Source organism: Schistocerca serialis, chromosome 4, assembly GCF_023864345.2.
Source record: "Schistocerca serialis cubense isolate TAMUIC-IGC-003099 chromosome 4, iqSchSeri2.2, whole genome shotgun sequence".
NCBI classification, from domain to species: Eukaryota; Metazoa; Arthropoda; class Insecta; order Orthoptera; family Acrididae; genus Schistocerca; species Schistocerca serialis.
Genome location: NC_064641.1, coordinates 61,461,638 through 61,475,378, shown reverse-complemented (window position 1 = coordinate 61,475,378; position 13,741 = coordinate 61,461,638).

Here is a 13,741-nt window from a genome sequence, read left to right as displayed (position 1 = left end):
TTTTGCCGGCCTTTTGGCTGCCGCTGCCCCATTAGCGGAGGCCGGGCGTGTCCGCAGAGCTCCGGCTGTCCCTGAACTTGGCCGCCGGTCCGCGCCGCGGGAAGCAGCCTAGCAGCCCCTGATCCTCATTGTCCCAGTGGCCACGCCTGCACCAACCGACACTCTGCCTCAGAGTTTCAAACTCCCCTGTGAGGCAACCGGTGGCTCTCCTCACGAGAGAAGAGAAATCGTGGCTTACTTTCGGGTCTTCGGGCGAATCGTTGTTTCCACTTTTCTGCGCCAGATTTCGCGACCGACCAAGTCGTCATGTTCAGACGCTGTGAACCGTGTTGTTATGCACACTTGGTGATGAATACAGTCGCTTTACTTGGGGGGGGGGGGATATTAAACTTTAAAAGGGGTGGGTGCGGATTTTAAGTAATAAGTATTGTACTCGTTGCCTTTGGGAGAGCAATATTTATTCTTATCGAATCAGGAACAGTGCTACGAATTAAGACCTTTATTATTTATGAAAGACGTACGAAAAAGTCTACAGAGAAAACATTTATCATTCAAAGTAATTGTATTTAGAAATAATGTCGATTTATCGTGTATGTTATTCTTTGTTGCATGTTAAAAATATTAATAATTGTGAATCAGTCGAATGATTTTATGTATTTACTTACTCTAGTACCGATCTTGGACGAGGATAGATGTGAGAGACATTTAAAAGTACTTAAGTTGCATTTTGGTTAAATATGTGTTTATTAGCTCTTAAAACATTTATTTATGTGACTCTAGCATCCCTACATGTTAGGAAGCTTATGACTTATATTTTTCAGAATATCAGAATGCGCAATACAGCGAGTTGTTGGCGACCATTTGCACGGCCGAAACGTCTTATTTGAATATTGCCAATATTAAACGGCACAGAGCCGCGACAATAACTTAAAAAAGTTTGAATTAATTATGTTACTTAGCATCAGTGTTCATTTCAGTTTATTTGCAAAGATTAATAGTTCATTGTTATGGTTGCGCATAACATCTATCTTTTATTTCAGATACGTAAATTCACAGAAATTAACGTACTCCGAAATAATCAATGATAAATACGACAAGCAATAATATTTCCCTATGCGAAACCATGACATTATGGCAGTATTTATTTCAATGAAATTGCAATGCAAAACGAACGTGAGACATTTTATTAACATACGAGCTAGTACAGTGCTTCACACAGCTTTTTGCATGTTTCATTTTGCGGGCATTAAACCTTCAAATAATATTTCCATAAAAAGACTGTGTAATTTGCCCGTGAGAAGGTGCCTACAAATCATGCACTTTAGTGATCAGCACTTGTACATACAATTAAAGCACACCACTTGCAATACAGAACAGAAAACAACAACTTGCACACTAAAACCAACACAGTACGCATAGGCTAAGTTAATTAATTATCTTCAAGAATAAAATTATGAGAATTAGTAAAACAATACGACTGCGTGCAATAAATTACAGTTACACCAAACTAATACGTCGAGGCTTTTTTTGACAGTATCAATGAAAATTTCTGTGGATTCTTCGGCCACCTCTGTTGATACATTCACAGAAGCTTGAAGCATCCTGGTTCTTAATTTTGCGATCACCCTATTCATTGTGCTGAGCAGCCTTTCTACACTGGAGGTGGAAATGCACAGCACATATTCAACGAGTGTCCTTAATTCTTCATAGTCGATGACTGCCCTTAAGATAAAAGAAACATCAGAAGACAAATCTTCTGATTGACTACGAGAAACATACTGAAAAGAACAAAAGTCTGGAATAACAGTGTCAATATTTTAAGTCCTAACATCATGCACAGTTTTTTAAAAACATTATCACTAAATTCTTGAAATGTTTTAAAACTTTCAAAATATGCACTTAGATCTACCACTTTCACAGTCTTGTCCTCGAACTATTGCTAATTTCATTAATGAAGCTTTTCACAAATTTCCTTACGTTTTTCATCGTCTGTTTCTTGTCGTACGTCAATAGCACAGTTATAACTTCTGTTGTGTCCACTTGCAGTTTTCTAATTTTATTTAGTATATCATTTTCCGCACTATTTCCATCGCAACCACAAAGGCAGTCGATGTGTCTTAAATGTTCCAGAGTTCCTAAAACAAATACAGGGAGCAGTGAAATTTTGAGTGATTGTTTTTGCAATACTTTACTTAAATTTGAGAGGGTGTTTAATGCAAAAGCACTAAACCAACAATGAAATTGCAACTCATCACTTCTAAGAATATTCATCCAGAAGGACATGTTAAATCCGCACCGTCCTTGTGTATACGTTCACAATTCATCGTAATGGAATAGGAATATAGCATGAACTGTGGGATAGCTACCCAATCAGCGGAAATCAAAAGCGGATGTCAACAGCTTCGGGCCTTTTTAAGCCAGGTTGCTCTAAGGCATACTGAACTTCATACAATACATTTTCTCATTTCGGAGAAACATGAAAAAGTTTATAAATGTCCTTATCAGTATGTAATGTGTGTTTTGTTACAAGATGTTTATTCTTACAGTTGGTGGCAGCAAATGACAAAACATGTGTCCTGCAGATAATGTATAGAATATCGTGCCCCCTTTTTTCTGATAATCGAGTGCGGATCTCAATGACAGAATCATAAAATTAGTAGTACAATCTAAAGAGCGTGCTACAACTAATTTACCATAAGAAAGTTTTCCTTTCCTTAGCTCACTATCAGTTGATGTATATATGGAGTCAACTATAGTACGTTTCAATTCAATCATACATAAAAACCTTTCCTTCGCTTCGAAAGGTGGAGGCGATGCAACGTAACCAACTAGCAAAAACATTTCAGTTTGGTTAGAAACACTTGCACTTTCGTCTTCCATTAAGGAAAAATATTTGTAATGGAAAATTGTGCTTCAAGCAGGTTTTCTAAATTTATTGAAAGGTACAGAAGCGAACACACCCCCAGTTTTTTTGTAGTTTGTAGATCTTTGATATCATTTTTAAAAGTATTTCACACAATTTTGAAGAATCCCCCACCCAGATTCCGGTCAAAGTACAACCATTTGTGCCTACACTTATATTTATGCTGATTCTTAATCTCGCATTCAACACTTTGTTTAGGATGACGACCTAAAGATTGTGCAGAAAGAGCACATCGTACGTTCGAAGACTGAGAAAGAGTAACTGAAGATTCAGAAAGCATTTCACTCATTCACTAGCATTTCTTAAATACTCTCACACTCTCATCTATGTTTTTGGTAATAAGCTGTATTTTATTAGAAAAGGAAGCAAAGAAAGTTTGTTGGTTCAACACTGTATTTCTGCAGTAACACTTCCTTTTATACAATCGCAAGCGCATTGCATAATCACCTCACTCTTCGACAGTAAGCTGTTGACTGACTGACCGTTGAAATAACTCCATATCAGAAGCTGAAATTTGTTACCACAATGGAAGCTTACTATTGCTGTAATGTGTAGCAGGCGGCAGCCTTTGTATTTAGACAGATTCTTTCGTGCGTATCGGTATACACAGAGTTATCACGATTTGTCCATTGTTGATCCAAAATTTCGTAAACGGCAGCCGCCGGCAATAACTGTAATTTGTTAAAACAATACAAGCCTATTAGTTATTACATTACACCAGTCCAGACAATAATTTAAACCTAGACCTTATTTTTACTTTTAGCGTTCTCAGTGCATTATGTCGAAGCTAAGCGATTTGAACGGGGGCAGATTGTTGGTGTTCGCGTGGTGGGCACTTCCGTGACCATGGTAGCCGAAGTGTTTGGTGTTACAGGAGATACCATGTCAAGGATTTATACGGCATACAGGAAAAGAGTAAAAACATCATCCGCTAAATCACAGCTCTGATGAAACTGTGTGTTGAGTGATCGCAACGGACGGTCACTGAAGAGAGTTTTGACGAAAAGAGAGAGGAGACAGAAGCAGACGACACTGCAGAACTAAAGGTCGCACTCCCGAATCCCGTCACTCCCAAAATAACATGGAGGGGGCTTCATAAGTAGGGAACCGCAGAGAGAGCTCGAATTCTAAAATCATACATCTGTGATTCAAATGCTTATGATGGCAAAACCTGGCACCGAAGCCATTAAACCTCGACTATGGAGAAATGGAAGAGTATCATTTGGTCGGAAAAGTCTTTTTTTTTCACACTTTTTCCAACTTCTTGTCGAGTTTAGGCCCCATGAGTGAAGCATGGTGTGAGTTAGGTGGAGACCTGAGTCACGTTACTGCCAAGGAATATGCGACCATTTTTGCTCATCAGGTCCCTCGGATGGTACAATGTTGGTTCCCCAACGGTGATGCTGTTTCCCAAGAGGACAGGGCCGTGTTCAGGTGGGCTGCATCGTCCAGAGCTGATTTTGTGAGCACGAGGATGAACTGTAGTATCTTCCCTGGCCGCCACAGTTTCCAGATCTCATATCAACACTAGCATCGATAAGGTTGAAGAAACGGTGCAGATGATTCATAGGTCTTTCAAGATTTACGAAATTACCCACAGGTTTTTCAAAAAATTTGCAACTCACAGCAAAGACGAGTGCGGTACTGCAGCGAAATGCGACGAAGACATGTGGAGCACATCCTTTAAGCGGTGAGAGTGTACAGCAAGTAGTCACATGTAACGTGCTGAAGAAAAAGTATATTTCTTGTTAAGGAAGGCCACAGGAACTTCATCGAAAAGCTTACATTTAAAATTCACTGTACCAAATTTCCATCATAAACTCGTTTTACCCGCGCGGAATTAGCCGAGCGGTCTGGGGCGCTGCAGTCATGGACCGTGCGGCTGGTCCCGGCGGAGGTTCGAGTCCTCCCTCGGGCATGGGTGTGTGTGTGTGTGTTTGTCCTTAGGATAATTTAGGTTAAGTAGTGTGTAAGCTTAGGGACTGATGACCTTAGCAGTTAAGTCACATAAGATTTCACACACATTTGAACATTTTTTTCAAACTCGTTTTATATCGCTGTACGTATGTTCCGAATATATACTTCTGATGCTTTTGAGAATCTATAGTTTAGATCAGGCTTGAAATTTGTGATGCGTATTAACAACTGGAATCGTAGATATACTTGGGGCGTATTGGAGTTCCAATGCTGACATCAGAGATTTATATTATACTGCAATTTCGAGACGATTTTCACATTGTTATCGCTCATGCATCCTATTGTCCGGCCCCGGTAGCTGAGTGGTCAGCGTGACGAAATGTCAATCCTAAGGTCCCGGGTTCGATTCCCGGCTGGGTCGGAGATTTTCTTCAACCCCATCGACGCGCAGGTCGCCGAAGTGGCGTCAACTCGAAAGACCTGCACCAGGCGAACGGTCTACCCACCGGGAGGCCCTAGCCACACGACATTTCATTTTTTCATGCATCCTATTACATCAGAAGTATCGTATTGGACCACAAAGAAGGCATAAACGTACTGCCCGAGAAGACTTCGACAGTGACGCAGTATTGTGCCAAAGAGAACACGTGATATAACAACGAGATGGCACAGCGTAAGTCTAAAATACCGTCTATCGCATATCAGCGGGCAGCTTTCCGCGTTGACCATCTTGTCTTGCAATAGAGTGGCGGGCAACGCGGGTACGGTCTAAGATTTAAAGATTCTTTGAGGCACGTTAGTTGGAACGGCGTACACAGGCAACGTCGTAGCACCAGCCACCGGAGGTGTAGCGAGCTCTCGAACTGAACTAAGAGTGTAGGCTTACCTTTATGTCCATTACAGAGTTGGCCAAGCATGACGATGGTAGAAAGTATACTTAGGAAAAAAATTGGAAATCTCTGTATGTCAGCCGTTTCATTGGTTGTATTGATGTATCGGTTTTCCGAAATTTGTTAGCAGCTCTAATAGTATCGATGCTCTTACATGGATAAAAAATGAAAAGCAGAGTGCTTTATTCATAGCGACATTTCAGTATTGGCTCTGAACACTATGGGACTTAACTACTCAGGCCTTCAGGCCCCTAGAACTTAGAACTACTTAAACCTAACTAAGGACATCACACACATTCATGTCCGAGGCAGGATTCGAACCTGCGACCAGAGTGTAGCGCCTAGAACCGCTCGGCCACCCCGGCAGGTACCGGCAACATTTCAGTATTCATATCTTCTAATTGGCCAATTTATGTTTTATGTTTCACGCACCTATATGTCTATTAATAGCTTATGTATCCCTGCTATATTTCTGAGTTTCTTTTCCTAATTCTTCTCTCGTTTGGTAGAGAGAGTGCTTGAGTTTCCGTGTGAAGCTTCAAACTGTTTTGGCTCTCGACTAACGGTTCTTTTGAAGATAATGGCAGTTTACACGTCTTTTATGTAGAGTTTGGATAGAACTATGTTGGGTCAATGAGACATTAGTGGCCACTGGACAGCGGCTGTTGTGCGTGTTGGTGCAGGTACCAAATGGCTTCAAATGGCTCTGAGCACTATGGGACTTAACATCTATGGTCATCAGTGCCCTAGAACTTAGAACTACTTAAACCTAACGAACCTAAGGACGTGACACAACACCCAGTCATCACGAGGCAGAGAAAATCCCTGAAACCGCCGGGAATCGAACCCGGGACCCCGTGCTCGGGAAGCGAGAACGCTACCGCGAGACCACGAGGTGCAGGTACCTCTGCTTCCGCTGTTACCTATGAACCCCGATCCGGTAGTGTAATGGCCTCACTATACTCTCGGGCTTCGGTAGGTATTTGAGATCATCTCCAACAATATAAGTTGGGAAATTACTATGTGTAAGACTTACTTTAGATGAGATTCTAATGCGCTTCTTTCAGGTGTAACCATTGCAAGTCATGCGTATAATTCATTTGAATTAGAGAGTGATATCATGTCTATTAATAATCCGTTTCTTTAGAATGATATTTAATCCAGTCGGAACTAAACTGTGGGAGAGTGTTTTAGTCTACCTATGTATAAATCCACTTAGTTTGTGACTGTTATGTGCGAATTTATGTGTTTGTTTTTGTATGTTCGTGATTGAATTCATTATCTGTCATTCGGTTTCATTTCATTTCCTGAGTTTCGCGTTTGTTGTAATGTGCGAGATTGCGTGTTTGCACCCATGTGTTTTTCATGTGACACACTGAGCCTTCATCTCTGGTATTCCATCTTCTTTTGTTGTAGCCTTTGTAATAATCTTTCCTGTGGGTGTGATTTCATTTCACACGAATATCTTTCGCAATTTCACTGTTCTCACGTTGTGTTCTTTGTCTGAGATATACCACGACTATTTTTGTAGCATGGTGAGGTTTTGAAACAAGACAATCATTTCTTGCTTACTATCAATATTAATTCTTCTTGTTAACCATGTTCCTTTCCAGTAATACTTATCGAGAAACCAATGATTTTTATTCGCGTTTATTAAAGCAGGACTTTTTTCATTGCTGATTCGTATGGTTGTTGGATAATTCAAATTAACTGTTCTATTACAATTCTATATCGCGTGCCAAATTAATTTGTTCCAAATGTTTATTTATTTAATCACAACATTTTTCGTATTCCCGAAGTTCGGAATTTAGAATTAAGTAACTGACGACGTGGAAATCGGAAATTTGCGGTAAGTTTCTATGGGACCAACCTGTCAAGGTGATCCGTCCCTAGGGTTACGCACTACTTAATGTAACTCATACTAACTTACACTGACGACAACACACACACACCCATGCCCCATGGCGGACTCGAACCTCCGACGGGAGGAGCCGCGCGGATCGTCGCAAGGCACCGTAGACCGCACGACTACCCCGTGCGGCTCTGGCGACGTGTTTGACCGGTAAAAGAAAAGTGACTGACGAAAATCGCAATAGTAATAAAATTTCGGGAATATATTTATCTAGGTATTGCAAGATCACAGGTTAATGTAAGCGCGAGATAAGCCGTTGCAAATGTGAAATGCTGGTACGTTAATAAACGGTGTAAAGCCCAAGTTTAATATTTTTTATGTACACTACTGGCCATTAAAATTGCTACACCACGAAGATGACGTGCAATAGTCGCGAAGTTTAACCGACAGGAAGAAGATGCTGTGATATGCATATGATTAGCTTTTCAGAGCATAGATACAAAGTTGCGCCGATGGCGACACCTACGACGTGTTGACATGAGGAAAGTTTCCAACCGAATTCTCACACACAAACAGCAGTTGACCGGCGTTGCCTGGTGAAACGTTGTTGTGATGCCTCGTGTAAGGAGGAGAAATGCGTACCATCACGTTTCCGACTTTGATAAAGGTCGGATTGTAGCCTATCGCGATTGCGGTTTATCGTATCGCGACATTGCTGCTCGCGTTGGTCGAGATCCAATGACTATTAGCAGACTATGGAATCGGTGGGTTCAGGAGGGTAATACGGAACGCGGTGCTGGATCCCAACGGCCTCGTATCACTAGCAGCCGAGATGACAGGCATCTTATCTGCATGGCTGTAATGGATTGTGCAGCCGTCTCGATCCCTGAGTCAACAGATGGGGACGTTTGCAAGACAACAACCATCTGCACGAACAGTTCGACGACGTTTGCAGCAGCGTGGACTATCAGCTCGGAGACCATAGCTGCGGTTACCCTTGACGCTGCATCACAGAAAGGAGCGCCTGCGATGGTGTACTCAACGAAGAACCTGGGTGCACGAATGGCAGAACGTAATTTTTTCGGATGAATCCAGGTTCTGTTTACAGCATCATGATGGTCGCATCCATGTTTGGCGACATTGCGGTGATCGCACATTGGAAGCGGGCATTCATCATCGCCATACTGGCGCATCACCCGGGGTGGTGGTATGGGGTGCCACTGATTACAAGTCTCGGTCACCTCTTGTTCGCATTGACGGCACTTTGAACAGTAGACGTTACATATCAGATGTGTTACGACCCGTGGCTCTACCCTTCATTCGATCCCTGCGAAACCCTACATTTCAGCTGGATAATGCACGACCTCATGTTGCAGGTCCTGTACTGGCCTTTTTTGGATACAGAAAATATTCGATTGCTGCCCTGGCCAGCACATTCTCCAGATCTCTCACCAATTGATAACGTATGGTCAATGGTGGCCGAGCAACTGGCTCGCCACAATACGCCAGTTACTACTCTTGATGAACTGTGGTATCGTGTCGAAGCTGCATGGGCAGCTGTACCTGTCCACGCCATCCAAGCTCTGTTTGACTCAATGCCCAGGCGTATCAAGGCCGTTATTACGGCCAGAGGTGGTTGTTGTGGGTACTGATTTCTCAGGATCTATGCACCCAAATTGCGTGAAAATGTAATCACAAGTCAGTACTAGTGTAATATATTTGTCCAATGAATACCCGTTTATCATCTGCATTTCTTCTTGGTGTAGCAATGTCCAGTAGTGTACCTAACACAAGAATCTGTATTCTGATTCTGATTAAATGCTTCGTTTAAATTGAATTAATTACTCATCAACCTCTTATTTATTATATTGATACTTTCTCAGTGTCAACGAGCAACAAGCTCTCGTCATCTTCATCATTGACTAGGACGTGTTTGTGAAAAATGACTAGGAATTATTCACGTTTTCGATAAGAAAAGGCGTTTACTGTGCAAGCTATGAGGATGGTACATCTTTTTGCAACGCTGCTGACGTAATTAAATATTCAGTTTGAGGTGCGCCACCACTGGATAAGTCTTAGTACAGCGCGTGACGGGGAGTCGAACCCACAGCCTTCAGGGTCTGGCGGCGCCTTCTACGGTATCAACGTGTAGGCAGCTATCTGAGGCATGGCATCACGGCTACGTGTAATTCTCTTCCCAGCAGCTCGGCGGCGGACCACTTTTTGTGGATCACTGGCGGCGTTGGTGGCCAATAACACCTTTCTTCAGAGTGGCCAGTCAGTTGGGTGCTAGATCTCGTTTTGCCGCAGGCAGCCTCTGACGAGAATAAGTATGACGCTATTGCGTGCCTAGGGGCTGAGCTCACATGACTTGCCTCATCATGCTTAAAGAAACCTATTGCCAATTTCGACGATCATCAGTTTTCTGCAAATCGGATAAACAGGCGCTAAAACTTTTTCTGCAGCATTAATTACCAGAAAGATTCTCATCTGGAGTAGCATCGTATCATTAGCGCAGACCGGGCAACAAACGCTGCTATGTTATTACTATAAACATGGGGATCGAGGGTCTCGAACTTGAGACTGTTATGCTCTATCGTCACGATATTTTACTTGAAAAACAGCTCGGGCCCCAGTACCTGTTATGGTGCTTTTAATTTTCAGTGTCAGCCACCCGCACGAAAGGGAATATATTTAAACTTCCTATCATTGAACGGGCTATGACTAACGCATTCGCATAATTAGGAATAAAATAGGTTACCTATTTACATGTCTTTAATTTGTTACACTTTAGTCGGTTTCCAGACTTATTGTTTCATCATCAGATGTATAGGCTTAAGGTACACTTGATGATAAATTTAGAAGCCTCAAAGTCGACAGTGTTAGACCAAAAGGCATTTAATTAAGTTACGAAACAAGTGTTCATTTTCCTAACAAAAACCGGAATATTTTTTTCTAATTTTCCTACGTCCACGTCTACATAGATACACTGCAAATCACATTCAAGTGCCTGGCAGAGGGTTTATCGAACCACCTTCACAATTCTTATTAATCCGATGTCGTATAGCGTTGTGACCGCAGCGGTCGTGTGGTTCCAGACTGTAGCGCTTAGAACCGCTCAGCCACCCCGGTCGGCTGAGGAGAAAACACAGAGTTCTTATTGGCTTGGAAACCTAAATATAGTGAAACTGGAAGCTATTGTTTGAAATGCAGTATCACTTTATGAGATCGCTACCTCTCTATTGACGCACATTCATTGCTTGTTATGATGTAAACTGAACACTTTAATTGCTGTATGGTCCAGTGTTGGCAGCTTAACATCGAACATTTAAGCCACCATTGTTACACGGGCTGTCATAAGGCTCTACGCACCTGGTTCGCATCTTATCTGGCGACAGGTCACCTCCACGACTGTCTGCTCGCTTGTGATATTTCACTAAAACTAACGTGACGTCTCTGCCCTCGGGCTACAGCTCTTGAATGAAATGATGCTTATCTCGAAATAAAATTAGGCAGCTGGATAAACAGTATACTAATAATATTTTGGTGAATCTTGTGCCGTATTCGTAGACTTATGTACAACTTTGTTAAATCAGTTTTGTGCTTGTGTATGGTAACTGCCGGCCGTTATGGCCGTGCGGTTCTAGGCGCTTCAGTGTGGAACCGCGCTGCCGCTACGGTCGCAGGTTCGAATCCTGCCTCGGGCATGGATGTGTGTGATGTCTTTAGGTTGGTTAGGTTTAAGTAGTTCTAAGTTCTAGGGAACTGATGACCTCAGAAGTTAAGTCGCATAGTGCTCAGAGCCATTTTTGTGTATGGTAACTGTGGCTATTTGCTGGCTCCAGAATACCAGTCACAGACATTTATCCATCAAAATCACTAACTTTTGATGAAACCACCGCGTTAACAAATTGCGGAACGGGAGAAGCATTCGTCAGCGTTCGGTGGCTCACCTGAGGATGGCTGGGAGGTACCCAGTCGAAATATTGTGCAGTGGAGTAAACGGACGCCAACTGCACGTACAAAATTTTTTCGAATCTTCAGTTCGACGTTAAAAATTTAATATTTTCAGTATGACTAATTTTCTGATGTAAGCAAGTAATTTTTTAGCTGTCGGTTCATGGTGAAGTTTAACATAAATTTTAATGTAGTTTTGCTGTTTTTCTGCGGTACTGTGAACAGACTTCGAAGAGGACTTCAGGGACGCGACAAGTGTGAAATTTGATGAAATGGTAACTACATGAAAACGCCGCAAAGTGCTGTCTCACTTTCTGGTGAAGAGGTGCCACTAACATCAGGATTGCTTGGCTTAAATATCATAATTCTACAGTGGATTAAACAAAAGTGTCCGGATAGCCATAGACTTGGACTATCGTGCGATATTTGCATACAACGGGGAAGATTCAAAAAATCGGATATACAGGTGCCTCATGCTCTGAGGCAACATCACAAAAAGCAGCGGGTGCCCGTATGTGCGTCTGTGCTTGCTCGTGAATAACACCGACCATTCCTGTCCTGTATCGTTATTGCTGACGAGAAAGGGTATCTTTGTGCTAACATAAAAGAAAGGAAAGGTTCAGCCGAAACAAAGCGTCAAATCCCCGTACAAAGACCTGCGCGCATCCACAAGAGATAACGTTTCGCATCTGGTGGAACAGCGACGGTGTGCTGTGCTACGAATTGCTTCCCCGCTGTGTATCCATCACTGCTGACATTTATTGTCAACAACTCAGACTTCTTGCAGACGCAATCCAAGAACAACAACCAGGAAGACAGCGTGATGTTTTATTTTTTATTTTTGTTTTTTTATTTTCAATTATCACTCTTCTGACTGGTCTGATGCGAGTTCGCCATTAATTCTTCTCCTGTGCCAACCTTTTCATGTGAGAGTACCACTTGAGTCCTCAGTTATTTGTTGTATGTATTCTAGCCTCTATTTTCCTCTGCAGTTTTTGTACTCTGTAATTCGCTCTATTGGCAATGGCCTTGACGCAGTGGTAACACCGGTTCCCGAAAGATCAGAAAGAAGTATAGAGCTGTCGAGCTGGACTAGCACTTGGATGGGTGACCATACGGTCTGCCGAGCGCTTTTGGCAAGCCCTTGTGAGGCAAACTTTGGGACTACTTGATAGAGTATCGGCCGCGCCCTCGTAAACTGACGTACGGCCGGGAGAGAGGTGTGTCGACCACATGCCTGTCCACATCCAAATCCAGTGACGCCTGTGGGGTGAGGATGACACGGCGGTCGGTCGGTACTGCTGGGCCTCATGGCCTATTCGGGTGGAGTTTGGTTTCAGTTTTATAGCTCCCTCTATTACCATGGAATATACCCCGTGATGTCTGAACAGATGTCCTACCATCCTGCTCCTTCTTCTCGTCAATGTTTTCACTGTATACCCTTCCTCGCCGATTCTGCGGAGAACCTTCTTACCTTATCAGACCACCTAATTTTCAATAATAGTTTGTAGCACTATATCTCAAATGCTATATACTTACAACGCTCGTGTCTAATAACTGATGTAAAAAATAAGATACCAGAGCTGCTTTAACATTAAAAAAGGGGAAAACACAACATCAATACATGGAAAGGTTTCATGCACTTTTTTATTTTATTTTATTTTATTTTTATTTTTTTTGCAGAAGCGAATCATAAAATGGATAAAAATTACATGAACGTAAAAACATATGGCACAAAAATTTATCAATGTGATCACACACGTGGTTATTAGCATATATGAAAAAGATGGAACCTTCTAAGGTAACTGTTGGCTTACTTTACTTTCGTTCGGTACAGCACTTCTATAACCTTTTATATGTGATCCTTCTTGTATATCACTTTATGTTTTTCAGTTCAATCATGTTTGATATTTTACCCTTATCAAAATTTACAATTGCTAGGAACTGTATTGCTTTCTACTGTCGTAGTTTTAAAGTAAGGCAATAGTTACCTTAGAAGATTCCATATCTTTCATACATGCGAATAACCCTAAGTATGATTAGAATGACACATTTTTCCACTGTGTGTGTTTATGTACAGTACTTTCATTCATTTTATGATTCAAGTTTTTGAAAAAAAAGATGTGTATGAAAAAAAAAGCATTTACATGTATTGATGTGTACACTCATAGGCTACTTTGATTGTGTTTTTTTTTCCTTTTC